General features: G+C 37.4%; 1 pseudogene; it reads left to right on the forward strand.

The window, feature by feature from the left end:
- Positions 1-7,028: 7,028 nt before the first annotated feature.
- LOC113066223 (aristaless-related homeobox protein-like) lies at positions 7,029-13,454 on the forward strand (annotated as a pseudogene).
- Positions 13,455-14,780: the final 1,326 nt, after the last annotated feature.

A 14,780-nucleotide genomic window follows, 5' to 3' on the forward strand; every position in this document is an offset into this window, starting at 1 on the left:
ACAAAAGGTTCTGTAAAATGGGAAAAGTTTCTTCAGATTAAAATGCCCTTCACAGAGAAAAAATTATCTTTAAAGATGGATTTACTGAAAGGTGCTTTGGGGAACCATAAATCTTTATGGCATCGCAGCAGAAAGGTTCTGTAAAGATATATGTTCTTTAGATTATTCAAATGCTTGTCGCTTAAAGAAAACAGTGTTTCTTTTAGGGACTGTTCACTGGAAGGTTCTTTGAGGAACCAAAAAAAATTAACCTACACTAAGAGCCTTAGAAGAAAAAAAATGTGGTTCCCCAGAGAACCTTTCGGCTCTTAAAAATTTTTTTTTCATAGTGTGTGGATCATTTTAATAGTCTGAATAACCTTTTTCCACTTTAAAGAACCTATTTTTAGCATCAGATGGGTTCTATGGATCTCAAAGGTTTTTTCTTTGACCTTCAAAAGCCTTTTGGAACCTTTATTTTTAAGAGTGACATGTTGCATCGAACTTTTTCTAAGCTCAAGGAGAAAATTTGGTTTGAGTTTTGTGAGTCAAAGAGAGAAAAACAAATAATTGATAAGTGAATGGCAGCCAAACTAGTGGATGAACCATTGATGTCTGCTGTAGCTTTTTGACCCTGTTAAATTCCTGTTGTTGTAAACAAGAATGAGACCGCGATGACCCTGAGGGACAGACCAAATTTACTGTTACAGCTTCCTAACCACAGGGACTCCAAGCACCAAGAAATGGAGGAGTAAGAAATCCAGTATAGATTGCATGGCTTCATTCGGCTCCCCATCATGCAGTTCAGAGCTGCAACCCGGGATCAAAACGTTTTTGTCTCTCCCACTAAATTGGTCTGGAGGGCTTGGAGAGCAGTCAGCTTCTACTAATGATGCCCTCCGATACATTCACATAAAATTCTTGGCCTCTTCACACACACACATTGCAGCCCATCACAAACAAAGCAAAATATCCCCTTTTATCACTGTCAGCCACCCCTGACCACTTCCAATCTACCAGCAACAGGGAAGCAAAACAAACATAACTATGGTAGCTAGAGTCCTGAAGGAGAAAAAGGAAGAGGGAAATAGAATAACTGGCCTCGTGTGGAGGCAGAGACTGGAGACAGGGACGGAGCTGGACTGAGCCAGAGGAGAGCTGTCACAGCAGACATTACCATCACAGCTGAACTCCAGAGAAGCATTCTCAGCAGCACGCAGGAAGCTAATTTCATTTGAGATGAAGTCTCTGATGAACTGCTGGCTGTTATTATAAGTATCCACAGACCTCATTAACAATACCCTTCTGTTTGATGCTTTATCAGCATCCACTGGTTCTGGCTGAATTGGGCATGCAAGCAAATTTTAGGCAAAGTTTAGGCCTACCGTGTAACACCAATTTAGGATTTTTCCAATTTTCTTTTGATGCCCTCCAGTTCCACTAGATGTCAGTAGAACCAATACAACACAGTGGTTTTGTAAAACTACTGTTCATTTGATCGCTTGTCACAACACTGCCATACATAAAAGTTTGATTGAATAAAAAAAAAAAAAAACCCTTATACATTCAATATAAGACGTGCATCTTGCATATATTTTTACATTATGAATTTCGTGACAATAAACGGTCTTTAATCTAGGCCTATAGCAAACGGTAGGTCTACAAATATCAATAATATTTTAAAACAAAATTTTTAAGCTTTAAAAACTATAGGCTACTTCTACCAACATTGCTTTTATCAAGAATTTCTACCTTTTAAATTGATTTTTAATAACATTTTACTTTTTTTACGTTTAACAATCTCATACACAGGCCTACAATTTTTTTTACTATCGAAAAGATGTCCATCATAAAACATTTAAGTAATTTCTGAATGAAATTATTATGCTTTATTTTTATTTATGTTTAATAACTTAATAGATCGGGGTAAAAAAAAGTCTTATATAGACTCTCCGGCTCTTGATAAAGCCCAACGAAATGCACGAAATGTATTTTCCTGCCGTTGAAACCCTCTTGATTACTTCTTTTATACGATCGTCTAAATGTCATTTATTTCCTTGTGTAGTTTTTTCCAAAATTTACATAAAACTCAGACAAGGTCAGATAGCAGCTAAGTCCCTAATTTACTCTAATCAACTTTCATTTGCATGGCTATATTTGCGAGCGTTATTGACGCTAACTGAATAAATGGACTTCTTCAAACTCAAGGGGAGAGGTTTTGATAAGCTCATGGGAGAAGAATAATAATTTGCATGTATTACTTTGATTAACTTAATAAAGGATTGTCATACTTGAATTTACTTAGACATTTATATATTTTTTTCCCAAGAAGCAATCAATAAAGGGCAGAAACCACTCTCATCAGCGCACATCAACCCTCTTTACAGGCAAAAATAAATCAAATACAATTCCAGAAGGCCCTACACTTCTTCAGACCTAAACGATAATAAGATCGGAGAGGCAAGATTGTTTCAACTCATATTTGTGACCTTTCACCCAAATGCATTATTAAAGAAGTCATTCCACGCTTCAATTTCCTCAAATCGATACGAATGCAAAGAATAATCTACAAAAAAATGACACTCAGTCAGACTTATTTGAAATTATTTTTATTTGAAAAAAAAAACAAAAAAAAACGTCCAAATCCGGCAAATCGCCCGCAACTGCATGTATGAGGCTACTGCACCGTAATATGAATTATGGTTGGAGGGGCAGGGGTCGTCAAACAAACCCAAAAAATACTTGAATCCTGAAATAATACAATGTTTTAATATGAGTAGGCTATTTATGTTCAAACTAATGTTCCAAAAGACGTTAAGTTACCTCAAAATCCGGGTACAAGAGTGCGCTAAATAACTGCCAGCGATTCGCGTGAGGAAGTTACCATAGCAACAGTGCGCCGCTCTGCCGCTTCCAGGTATGATCGTGCAAAATAGTAATAATGAATAAGTATATAAAAATTAATTAAATTAATAAATAAAACCCACAATTGACCTACTGTAATTATTTACAGTTTTATTGACGCACCCACACGCGACGCTTTGAATATGAGCGTACAGAATGACATCACGTCAGGAGCTGATATCAAAAGAGCTAACTTACAAAAGTAAAAGCAGATATGTTTGTATTCAAAGTTAAAAAGTAGGCTAAAATAAATGAGGCTATTTCAGATGTATATCTTTAAATTCAGCTGACGATACTACATTAGGCTAGTGCTCTAACATAACACTTATAATTTACATTTATAGTTTAACTAGAAAATAACTTTTTTCTGCTTAGTAGTATTTCTCTTCCACTTGGTTGTTGTGTGTGTATATCATATTTAATGCAATAATGGAATACATAATATCATATTACTGATATGAATAATATGACAACATCATGTAGTCAATATTGATTAAATTGGAGGGGGGAATCCTGCCCATACCCTGAAAAATGATAAAAAAAGCACTTATGTCCATCTACTGAAGTGGTATTCTGGAACTGTGAATAAAATAATTTTATAAAACAGCAAAATAATAACAGCAACATCAACATCTTCATCAAAAAAAAAAAAAAAAAAAAAAAATAGATGAACAGTAGGCTATCAGTAAAAAGTTTGGATCCATTACTATTTTTTATGTTTTTGAGATAAATTTATTATCCTCATCAAGCCTGCATTTATTTGATAAAAAATAAAAAATACAAAAATAAAATAAACAAACATTTTCAACCGATGTGTTCAAGCTAAAAGCTAATGGTTCATTTGATTGCTCTGAATGATAAAGGAAGAACTTGTGTGGTGAGGTGAAGTTGAAGTGAGATAGACAAATCAGTTTTCAAGTTTCAAGTTTTTGTCAGCCCTAAGACAATGGTCCCTCTGGGCCAAAATAAAAATATGGCACTAAATTAATTCAGTCTATTGATTGACTTCTGCATCAAAGAAGCAGTAAAAACCCAATTTATATAAATGTCAGATGTTGTCACTCTCAAGCTATCAACCTGTTAGTATCTTCATTATCTTATCATTATTGTATTTATTACCCATGTAAACAATGTAAAGCACTGACACTTAAAGATGTAGTTTACCCCAAAAAGAAAATGATATAATTTACTCACTGACATGTCAATTCAAACTTGTATGACTTTTTTTATCTTCTGAGAAATACAAACTAATATATGAATCAAAACTGGGTTTAGTAAACTCATTAACTCACAAAAAATATAATTGTGCTAATTAACAAACATTCAATGACTGTTGGCCATGGTTGTGAACTTGGATGGCCACTGCAAATCATGCATCTGACAATATGATATTCAAATAATGTCTGTGAGCTGCAGACTCTTCATTCCTGAAGAAAGCCGAGAAGGATTTATTAATCAAAACGGAGCAAAATCAAATGTTATCACTCAGCCTGCACAGAGGAAGCTTTCTGAAAGCCCATAAATAAACAATAATAATTTGGCATGCAAGCAACAAAGAAACTGTGATCCTATTTACTTGTGACTTCAACGACAGGATAATCTTTGGTTAAAATGTTCTTCCTTCTTCTCTCCCTCTTTTTAAATAAATTCAAATTATCGAGTCAGTTGAGCAAAATTAGAGCCCTTTTGTTTTTATTAGTGCGTATTACTGTTGAAAATTACAGATGATCACTGCGTTCTAGATTGCTATTGTTGTTCCGATCATCGACTGTCATTCTAAACTTAAGCTAACAAAGTCATTAAATTGACTCCCTCGCGCTCTCATTATGCGTGGTGTTAATAACCACTAATTAACTTTGCTTACGCGCGCGTCTGAGAGCACGTCTTTTTGTTCGCCCTTTCAAGCAGAGCAGCATCCAATTAAGTCACAGCAACAGGAATGAAGACACACCACCTCTGGAGCACAACTGTCATCAGAGTGGCTCCTAAATTCAACAGTGAGCCGCTAACCACACAGTAACCTCTACCACCAACTAATTCGGAACTTCCTGGCCTGCTTATTATATCTGATAGATAGATAGATAGATAGATAGATAGATAGATAGATAGATAGATAGATAGATAGATAGATAGAAACCACATTTTTTTATTAATATGCAACTACCCTTGATTATCCACCATCAAAACGAATGTGGCGGAAACCTTCCACATGAATTACAACTGATTATTTAAAATAGCGTCAATCACGACGCAGTTCTTGTTTAGTTTTCTGCTCAGTCGACTGGATTTATGCACGAGCGCTGTTCTTAACACCAGGAGATGGCGCTGCTTGAAAACGTGGGAGTCTACTGTATATTAGAGATTTAGACGCTCCAGCTGTTGAGCTGTTGGTATAACATTAACGAAACGGTATAAAGTGTCACCTACTGTTACTTACAGTTTGAAGAAAGCTTCTCGTTATCGGAAAAGGGGATGGTTTGCATAAGCGCAGCCAAAGCCCAACGGATTATGGGCCATGTAAACCCTGCAAAACAGAAGACGATTGTGTAAATTATCAAGTTAGGCTGTTGTGAAAATATGACACATTGTGGAATCGGGTAATAGAGGAGCGTGAAACTGACTGGCACCCACTAACAGCTTGCCTGCCCGCACGTAGAGCGCTAAATAGACTGAATATGGGAAAATTGCGCTTTTTTTTTTTTTTTTTTTTTTAAAGCGTGCGTGTAATTAGTGCATTTAAACAAAGCGCGGATGTCCTGCTGGCGGTAATAGTCCCTGACATTTCTTTTCTTGGGTTAATAACAGAGCTCGTATAAATGAATCAAATTGTGCCCCCAAATTACATAGCGACTTTAAATACCCGTCTGCATTACGCGCCTGTTTGGGAACGAGGAAAAATGTATTATATTGTTATTATTGTCAATACTCTATTCTGTTGATCTGCTTGTAGTTGGTGCTGAAGTTGCATGAAGAAAAAAATCATTCGTAGTAACAGGTAAGTTCAGTGTTGTTTATGAAGAATGTTAGAGACTTTTTAAGCTTAACATCAATTAAAGCCAAACATCAACACTTTTACAAATGTTTTTAAGCTCGAACATTCTCCACATAGCCTACAGTATTTTTCATTTCAGTCAGTACCAGATCAGAATCATATAACCTATGAAGAGGACAAAGTAAATTGCAGCTTCGTTGCAAGTTTGGGATTGAATTGTGAAAACGATCCTTTTAACATTGATGGGTCTGAGCGGCGGATAGGGTCATGCCATCCGCAGTAGGTTAAATAGACTTTCATTTAAAATTACATTCTCAATCTGTCTTCAGTCTTCTGGAGTCTAGTACGCTCTCACCGGCCTATTATCAGCACCCTCACTTTTTAAGTCAATCATCTATGGCTATCTGATCGCTTCACTCTGAGAGGACAGGCAATTAGGATATGTGTGTGTATAGGACCAGGTGAACGATTCACCCGGTGAGGCCTTGCCTCTATGGGCTTGTATCTCCTTTTTGAAATGGCTATGACACAGAGAGTGTATTAAAAAATCAAATAATATCACAACTAAACAGATAGATAGACAGAACAACCAAAATAAGACGTTCTTTTAAAAAATTGGTAAAATATAAATGTATGACACGAATAGTAACAAATCTAATATAAAGATAAAATAAAAAATGACAACAAAACAAATATATATATATGTATAGTGTATTCTAATTCTGAGATCCCTTCTTATTTTTATTATATATATATATATATATATATATATATATATATATATATATATATATATATAAATATATATATATATATATAGGCCTATTGACTTTAAAATACACGATATAATAATAACATTAATATACATTTTAGTTATGATAGAAAATAAAACATCTAGCATCTTGGTAAGTGCCCTAAAACATGTTTCTGAATTTGTTTTCCCACTTGTTTGGATAAATCATTTGATTTCAATTCAGAGTTTTTATTCATCTGCAACATAGCCTATTTAGTCTTTCATCATTGATCTAATTTCAGTCTGAACGTGGAGGTGCCTATCCAGTAATTTCTGTCATCCATCACAACATTTGCTGAGTTCATACCGTTTAACTTTTAAAAGAAAAATATATAAGGATCCCCCTTGTTCCCTTGGGAGCCAATCAGATTTGCGTTACACGTCAATGCAACAGAATGGAGAGCGGAGCTACTGTGGATCAGTGCATATGGCATTAGCGGCCAGGGTGGGATAGGCAAGAGAGACGATTCAGATACAGTGTGTGAGAGAGGAAGAGTCACCCACTCGAGGAAAACCTCGGACGATACAAATATGACTAGTCAGTATGACGACGATAGCCGCGACCGAAGCGAATGTAAAAGCAAGTCGCCCACCGTGCTTTCCTCCTACTGCATAGACAGTATACTGGGCAGAAGAAGCCCGTGTAAAGTCAGACAACTGGGAGTGCAAAGTTTGTCAGTACCCGTCAGATCGGACCACGACCAGTCAGCTGAAGGTAAGCGCCACGCTTTGAGGTTACTTTATTTCATGCTGTTTTAAGTTGTCGCAAAATGGGATACAGTTAATTGATTCCGCGCGCATTTAACTTCACAGTTGTAGAAATGTGTACAGTAGTGTCCTGGTGGTCAGAAGCAACCCCTCTGTGAAAACAGAAAAGTCCTGAAAGTTTAGAGAACCTCTCTCATTCATTACCATTGTACATATCAAATTGTCACTTGACAGCCATCACTGTAATAGTATTGAAGAACCTGTAAAAAAATAACATTTTTTATCCGCTAACCATATAATAAACTCAAAGACCTTAAGCAGCAAAAAATGTTCTTTATGCCCTTGGCTGAAGCACGAATATGTTTTATTATTATTTATTTAGTGAGTAATATTTATAATACCCCCTAAAGCTGAAAAAGTGAACGTGCGTAGCCTATATAATGCTGTTTTAATTTACAGTGCTTGGTGCTTTTAAAAATATTACATTGCTTTATTTTTGTAGTCACCTCTAAGGAGAACTCGTTTGACTCGGACATGCACCTGCCGCCCAAACTGCGCCGGCTCTACGGCCCTGGGGCGAAGTACCTGGACTCCGGGAGGGGGTTTCACCACCACCTAGAGAAGGGTGCGAGGGAGAGACTGCTGGACCAAGCCTGTGAGAGTCTAAAAATCAGCCAAGCGCCACAAGTCAGCATCAGCCGTAGCAAGTCGTACAGGGAGAACGCGCCTTTCAGCCAGAGCGATGAAGGCCAGAGCCCCGAGCGCACGGCGCAGGAGCTGGAGGAGCTCAGCACGCTGAAGTTTGAAGAGGATGTTGTCAAAGAGGAGGCGTGTGGAGACGCCAGTCTGTCTCCCAAGGATGAAGAGAGCATGCACAACGATGGGGATGTAAAAGATGGAGAGGATAGTGTGTGTCTGTCGGCCCGCAGCGATTAGGAGGAAGGGATGCTTAAACGAAAGCAGAGAAGATACAGGACTACCTTCACCAGCTATCAGCTGGAGGAACTGGAGAGGGCCTTCCAGAAAACCCACTACCCTGACGTGTTCACCAGGTAGATACACGGCATATTATGGTTTATAGATTTTGACAACGATGACAGAATAAATAAGTAAGTCATGAACAGAATGCATGCCTAACATGTCAGCATTGTTTTTCTAAATATTAAAAAAATGCATGTAACTAAAAACTAAATGTATATTGGTAGCCTAAATTCAGATAAATTTGAACTATCATTATATAAATTCATTATATAAAAAAAGTACATCAATAATCCATACTTTAAATTATTTTCCCAATTCAAATCTAGTAACATTCGATGAAATAAAACTTTTTAAATTTATATTTAAAATTATAAATATTTTTCTACATATTTAAAATATTTGTAAAAATACAAAGCTCAAGATAAATATTTTTAGAAGACATTAAACTAGCTATGTAAACACCAGTTAATTCAAAAAGGGTATTCATGAAACAAAAACTTTGTGGCCTACGCTTCTGTTGTTGATATAGCCTGTGATCAAAAATATATTCCGTTAATAAGCTCGATTCGGTTTGCTTTTCTAGAAAATAAAATGACACCTGATCGTGTTATATTAAATCGAGGAGATAATCGGTGTGGCATTGTGTACAATTTATATCAGAGAAATCATCACTGAAATGTGCGCACACTGGTTTATGTCATGTCCTGTACAATTTATTATTTTACGACTGACATTAATACTGCTGGCGCACTATCACTGTGAACATTGGTGATCGTCAAAACAAACATATGTGGGCCTTAGAGCTCAAGACCAGCAGCAGCCTTCTTCAGTCTCAAATGTTAAAAGAGTAATGGATTTAATTAAGATGTGTATTTAACTGTGACTGCCATGAAGAGGTTTAGGCACGTTTTTTTAGTGTTATTGCTAAAAATTATTTTTTGGGGGTTCATGTTAATTTGGAACAGCATTAGAAAAGTAAGCCATAAAAATGCCGACAAGACAAATATGAAATAGCCTATAGCCTAGGTTAAACAACACAAACAATAAAAAATGTAATGGTTTTAAATAAAATAGCATAATAATATTAGGCTTATTTTTATATGGATGTGATGGTATTACTTGTGTCATGGATATAACATTTGAGTTAAACTATTTTGTTTATGAAATATGTTGCTATACAATTGATGTCCTTTATTTAATAATTATCAGAAATCAAAGTTTACGAAATTTAAACGTTAAAAAATAATTTAGTTTTTGGACTTTCTTTTTTGAAACATTTTCCTACAATTATTCGTTATTCGTAGTCAAGTTGCATTGAAGAAAAATTATCAATATGCAACAGCATAAATCTATCATATAAAAAATATACCATGTCGATGACAAATTTACTCGAGGACCGTTTTTCTTTAACCAAAATGTTCGTTGTTGATGACGAAATATCGATGTTTTTATTGACGTGGTAGATAATTGTCAAATTTAGCCAGGTATATTTTCAGTAAATGCTCAATTGTCATATAATAGTCTAGATGCCATTATTTCCATCATTATGTTGTTACAGTCAGTGCACTAAAGCCTCGCCCGACGAAACGAGCCATTATGAAAAACCTACAAGTTATCCGTTCGATTCTCATCAACCCCAAATTGCTTTGATACTTTTCTGACAATTTAGGCAAAATCTGTTTTCTTACGGTGTTCGTGAAGGGGGAAACCTGCACACATTTTGATAATCTATATTTTCAATTCCAGAGAGGAGCTCGCGATGAGGCTGGATCTGACAGAAGCGCGCGTGCAAGTGAGTGCCAACCTTTTTCTTTCTATAGCACAAAAAAAAAAAAAAAAAATTTAAATGCATATTAATATGAACGTGTACTGTAGCCTATAAAACAGTTTAGAACATTGACTCCATTTAGATGTTAAAAGGATTTCAGTTGCAGCGAATTGAGAAAGATTGCCTTTAATAGGCTATGACAACTTGTAGACATTTTGAAGGTAAAGATTAACTATGATGTGAGCCTGCGAATTCTTGCAATTTGCTTACTTATAGACGTTAAGACAATATACCTAATGGTCTATATTTAATTTCATTTTAAAGTGACAATCGTAAACTTGGTTAAATGACCCTGCACGTCATGGCAAGGTCTTTCCTGTTATCGAAAGTTATTATACACAATAGAGCGAACATTTTAGCGGCAATTACACAGACGCCCCTGATTCATAAAAGCGCACTTAGCGAGAGAGCAAACACTGCTATTCCAGGGAGAAAATGGTGTTTGAATTCTCATCGCGGGCGCGGGGGAGAGGGAGGGGTAGGGGGGATAATGCTATTTGATTTCCCATTTTGTGATTGCAATAGACCGGCATTGATCCGATGCTTTGCACTTGGAACGAGTGAGAGACTATTAAGGGTGTTTGCCACCCCTCCTTTCTCTATTCAAAGCGTGGCTCGCATGTTCAAGCCCAACTCTCATAACCAAAGAGACAGTGCAAACATGAGGAAGCTACCAGGGTTATATTGGCCATGTTAAACAACAGATGTCAGTTTAGAGATGTGGGAGAACAAATCACTTAACAGGCTCGATCAGGAGGTGATAAAGCTAATAAATGCCCTAGGGGCCACGTAATGCAAAACGTTTGGAGCATTTGTGAGGGGGGCCAAGGTCCCCTTTGGTTTGTCTGACACTTTCCTTCATTATGAAGTCCCTGTCTGCAGGTCATGTTCCTGCGGCACAACCTGGTGGGGCTCAGCAGGATAGGAGGTGGATCGTGGGAAAGTTAAATAGCCTTTTCAAGCAACTTACATTTGAAGGAATTTAATTTAAAGTGCATTAATTGCTATTGGATGGCGTTCAGCTGTTATTCTGACATCTTTTGTTAACATGGCACTTAATTACCATGTTCCACCCCGTTTTTTGCTCTTCCCGAACCAGACTTTAATTAGCAAAGTTAGGGTAACAGACCGTAAGTTTGGGGCAATGTAATTACCCTTGACTTCCAGCCTATTTGTCACCTCATTAAAGCGAACCAAATATTGCACATGAACAAGAGCGACAAGCTCATGCTTAAATGACCATGCAGGCCGACAGGTGACATATTAATGGCTTTGGATCAGAAACGGGAAAGGACAACTTCTCAAGGTCTCACATAGATGCATTCATCTGAACACCAGCAGTTGTTAGTAAAGTTTGGACTTTAACGAGACTTCTGTCCCAAATCTCAGGTTTGGTTTCAAAACCGAAGGGCAAAGTGGAGGAAACGTGAAAAGGCAGGTGTCCAGGCTCACCCCACAGGCTTGCCCTTTCCCGGGCCGCTGGCAGCCGCTCACCCCTTGAGTCACTACCTGGAAGCAGGACCCTTCCCACCTCACCCACACCCAGCTCTGGAGTCAGCATGGACCGCCGCAGCAGCAGCTGCTGCTGCATTCCCTGGCCTGGCACCACCCCCAAACAGTTCTGCCCTCCCTCCTGCCACCCCCCTCGGCCTAGGAACCTTCCTGAGCACAGCAATGTTCAGGCATCCGGCCTTTATTGGACCTACTTTTGGCAGGTAAAGACCATTTGCGATCACAAGGTTCCAAAAGCGGGCTTTGCCAGTGATGCCATAGAAGAACCATTTTGGGTTCTCCAAAGAACCTATCTGTAAACAATTCTTAAAATAAATATTTTTATTATTGTGAACATTTAAATAATCGAAACAACCTTTAGACCTCCAGTCTAAAGATAATTTTGTGCAATGGCAAGGTTCCATTTATGTTAAAGTTTCTTTGTGGGACAATAATTCCCAACAAATAGCCTTTATTTCTAAGAGTGAAATATATATATATATATATATATATATATATATATATATATATATATATATATATATAGCATATTTCTGTATGAGTGCAGTATCATAGGAACTCTCTTCTGTTTAGACTCTTCTCAAGTATGGGTCCTCTGACGAGTGCTTCCACGGCTGCTGCTCTCTTGCGCCAAACTGTGCCGCCAGTGGAGAGTCCAGTGCCGCCACCGACAACCCTGCCAGAACCTTCTTCTTCCTCGTCCTCTATGGCCGCTGACCGCAGGGCATCCAGCATCGCAGCACTGCGTCTCAAAGCAAAGGAACATTCGGCACAGTTGACCCAACTGAACATTTTGCCGTCCAGCAATGCAGGGAAGGAAGTGTGCTGATCCTTCTCCTTAAAAACAAAACAAAATATTAAAGAAACCATCTAAACAGAAAGCATGACCAAATCCATTTAGCACTAGCACACCGGAGACCTGTTCGACACTAGAGTCATCACCAAGTCACATTGCCTCCCACTGGACATGCACCAAACATGTTTCAAAACCCTGAACATAAAGATTCTGAGTGTAATGTAGGCACCTCAGAGGGTAAGTTACGGAGGCTGTGCTTGGTAAAGTCATTAAATCAATTTGGTCTTTTGGATCAGGAGCAAATGTGGCAAAAGACACATTTACACCCACACAGAGAGGAATCACTGGAACCAGACTGCAATACAAACAGAACTTGTTGTTTCTTCCTAGTCTTCTCAGTGCTGAAGCAGAGATGGTTCAATATGCCAAAGGGAACTCCCACAACCTGCTACCCATCCTGAACCATATCTATTCATGTTTGGCCTCAATATTGGCAAAACAAATCATATTTCTGAAAAATGAATATTCAGCTTTACTTTCTGTTTGTTTCCAACTCTTATGTTAATTAAATATGATATTTAGGAGAAAAAAAATAATGAAAAAGAAATGCTTTGTTTTAAGGATGAACAATGTGAAAATCTAAACTTTAGCCCGTTTACTGATCTGTTAAGGGTATCCTGTATATAAAGCTCTGTTTAAAAAGGGAATGAAAATGGAGAAAAATGACAAGAAAAATTTGTTTATTTGAAAAGATGTTTTGAGAATATGCTCTCTGTGTAGTTCTGTAGGAATGGTTTCACGTAGACTCAACCTTTGTTCATGTGATTCAAATTTTTAGATGATTATTTATGTCTGACCGGTAGGGATCTTGAAATTCATACCGGGAAGTTTTGCTATTCAGTGAGAATTTCCCTGTCGCAAGCAGGGACCGAGTCGGAATAAAAGAAACTGGTGAAACAGAGATCCTTCTGTATTATTTACAAAAGATAATGCTAATTGAATTTAGTGAAATAATAAGTTTATACTTATTAAATGTTATTAATCATTATATTTAATGTTTATATTGTAATAAAGAGTTAAAAATTAAATAGCCTTAATCACTAATATAGCCTCTACTTGGCAAGCAGTTCTAAAATTTAGCAAATAAAACTAAATCTTTATCTATTTAAAATAATAGCCTATACAATTGTCCTTGGTAAAATTAAATATGTAGATCGAAATATGTATCTATCTATTTATCTATCTATCTATTTCGTAATTGCTTGGATAGCCGCGAAAATTTCGATCATTTTACAATCTAGTGAGCATACACACACATATATTGTTTTATAGTGCGGTTTATAGTCATAAGACTTCATTTCTAGAAGTAAATGGGCAATTATTCAGTGGGGAGCCTGGAGTCACAAATAGAAGAAAACAAGTGGTCACTTAAAACATGGATCAATTACCACAGCAGTTCAGTGTAATGCATTTATGTCGTGGAAAGATCTTTTTTAGCTTGCTATAAATTATTGACAATAATTTATGTGGAGCATAACCAAAATAACGTATTTATTTTCATTTAGTCAGATGATGATATTCATGACGGCTCTATTCTTCGAGCCTTGACAAAAAGCGGCTTAATTATTCCGCCATCTCATCCGTTGTAGGCCTTACAACTTTGTAGAGGCGCTAAATTGGGCGCAGCATCTGTACATGCCCAACTCTGTTAAGACCCTTTTTCATTAATGAAGTAACAAGCATTTTATCAAAAAGTCTTTCTTTCGAATTCCTTAATTCCCCAAATCCCTCTTCGTTGGATTTCACGTCGGATGCCATTACTCCAATCAATGCACTCCATTCAAACGAAGTCATTTTCGCCCGTTTGACCCGTCCATGGTGTCGAACCAAATCGCGTGAAATTACCTCAAGGATTAATTTTCTCCTTTATCGCGCGCGCCGCTGAAAAGATTTCTCCTTTCCTTGTTTTACCCGCGCTAATCCGTTTCATTATGACGCTACAAACAAGCAGGATCAGTGAAGATGGAACGCACGAAATGAAGACGGCTTGGGAGGCGTGCATGGGGGATCAGTGCTTTATAACAACTTCTTCTCCTAAATATCTCGCAATAAGGACCCCCCTCTAGCAGCAAGTCTATATTAAACATGTTGGCATGCAAGAATATTTTCAAAGAAGCATTAAGCAAAGAAACCAATCTACTCTCCAGTGCCATACCTCGAAGCGAGGTGCATGGTCTTTTCTCCTCTATTTGTGGAAGGGATCGCTGAAGCGTGCAGCCCACTTCTG

This window comes from Carassius auratus, chromosome 49, assembly GCF_003368295.1.
Source record: "Carassius auratus strain Wakin chromosome 49, ASM336829v1, whole genome shotgun sequence".
NCBI lineage: Eukaryota > Metazoa > Chordata > Actinopteri > Cypriniformes > Cyprinidae > Carassius > Carassius auratus.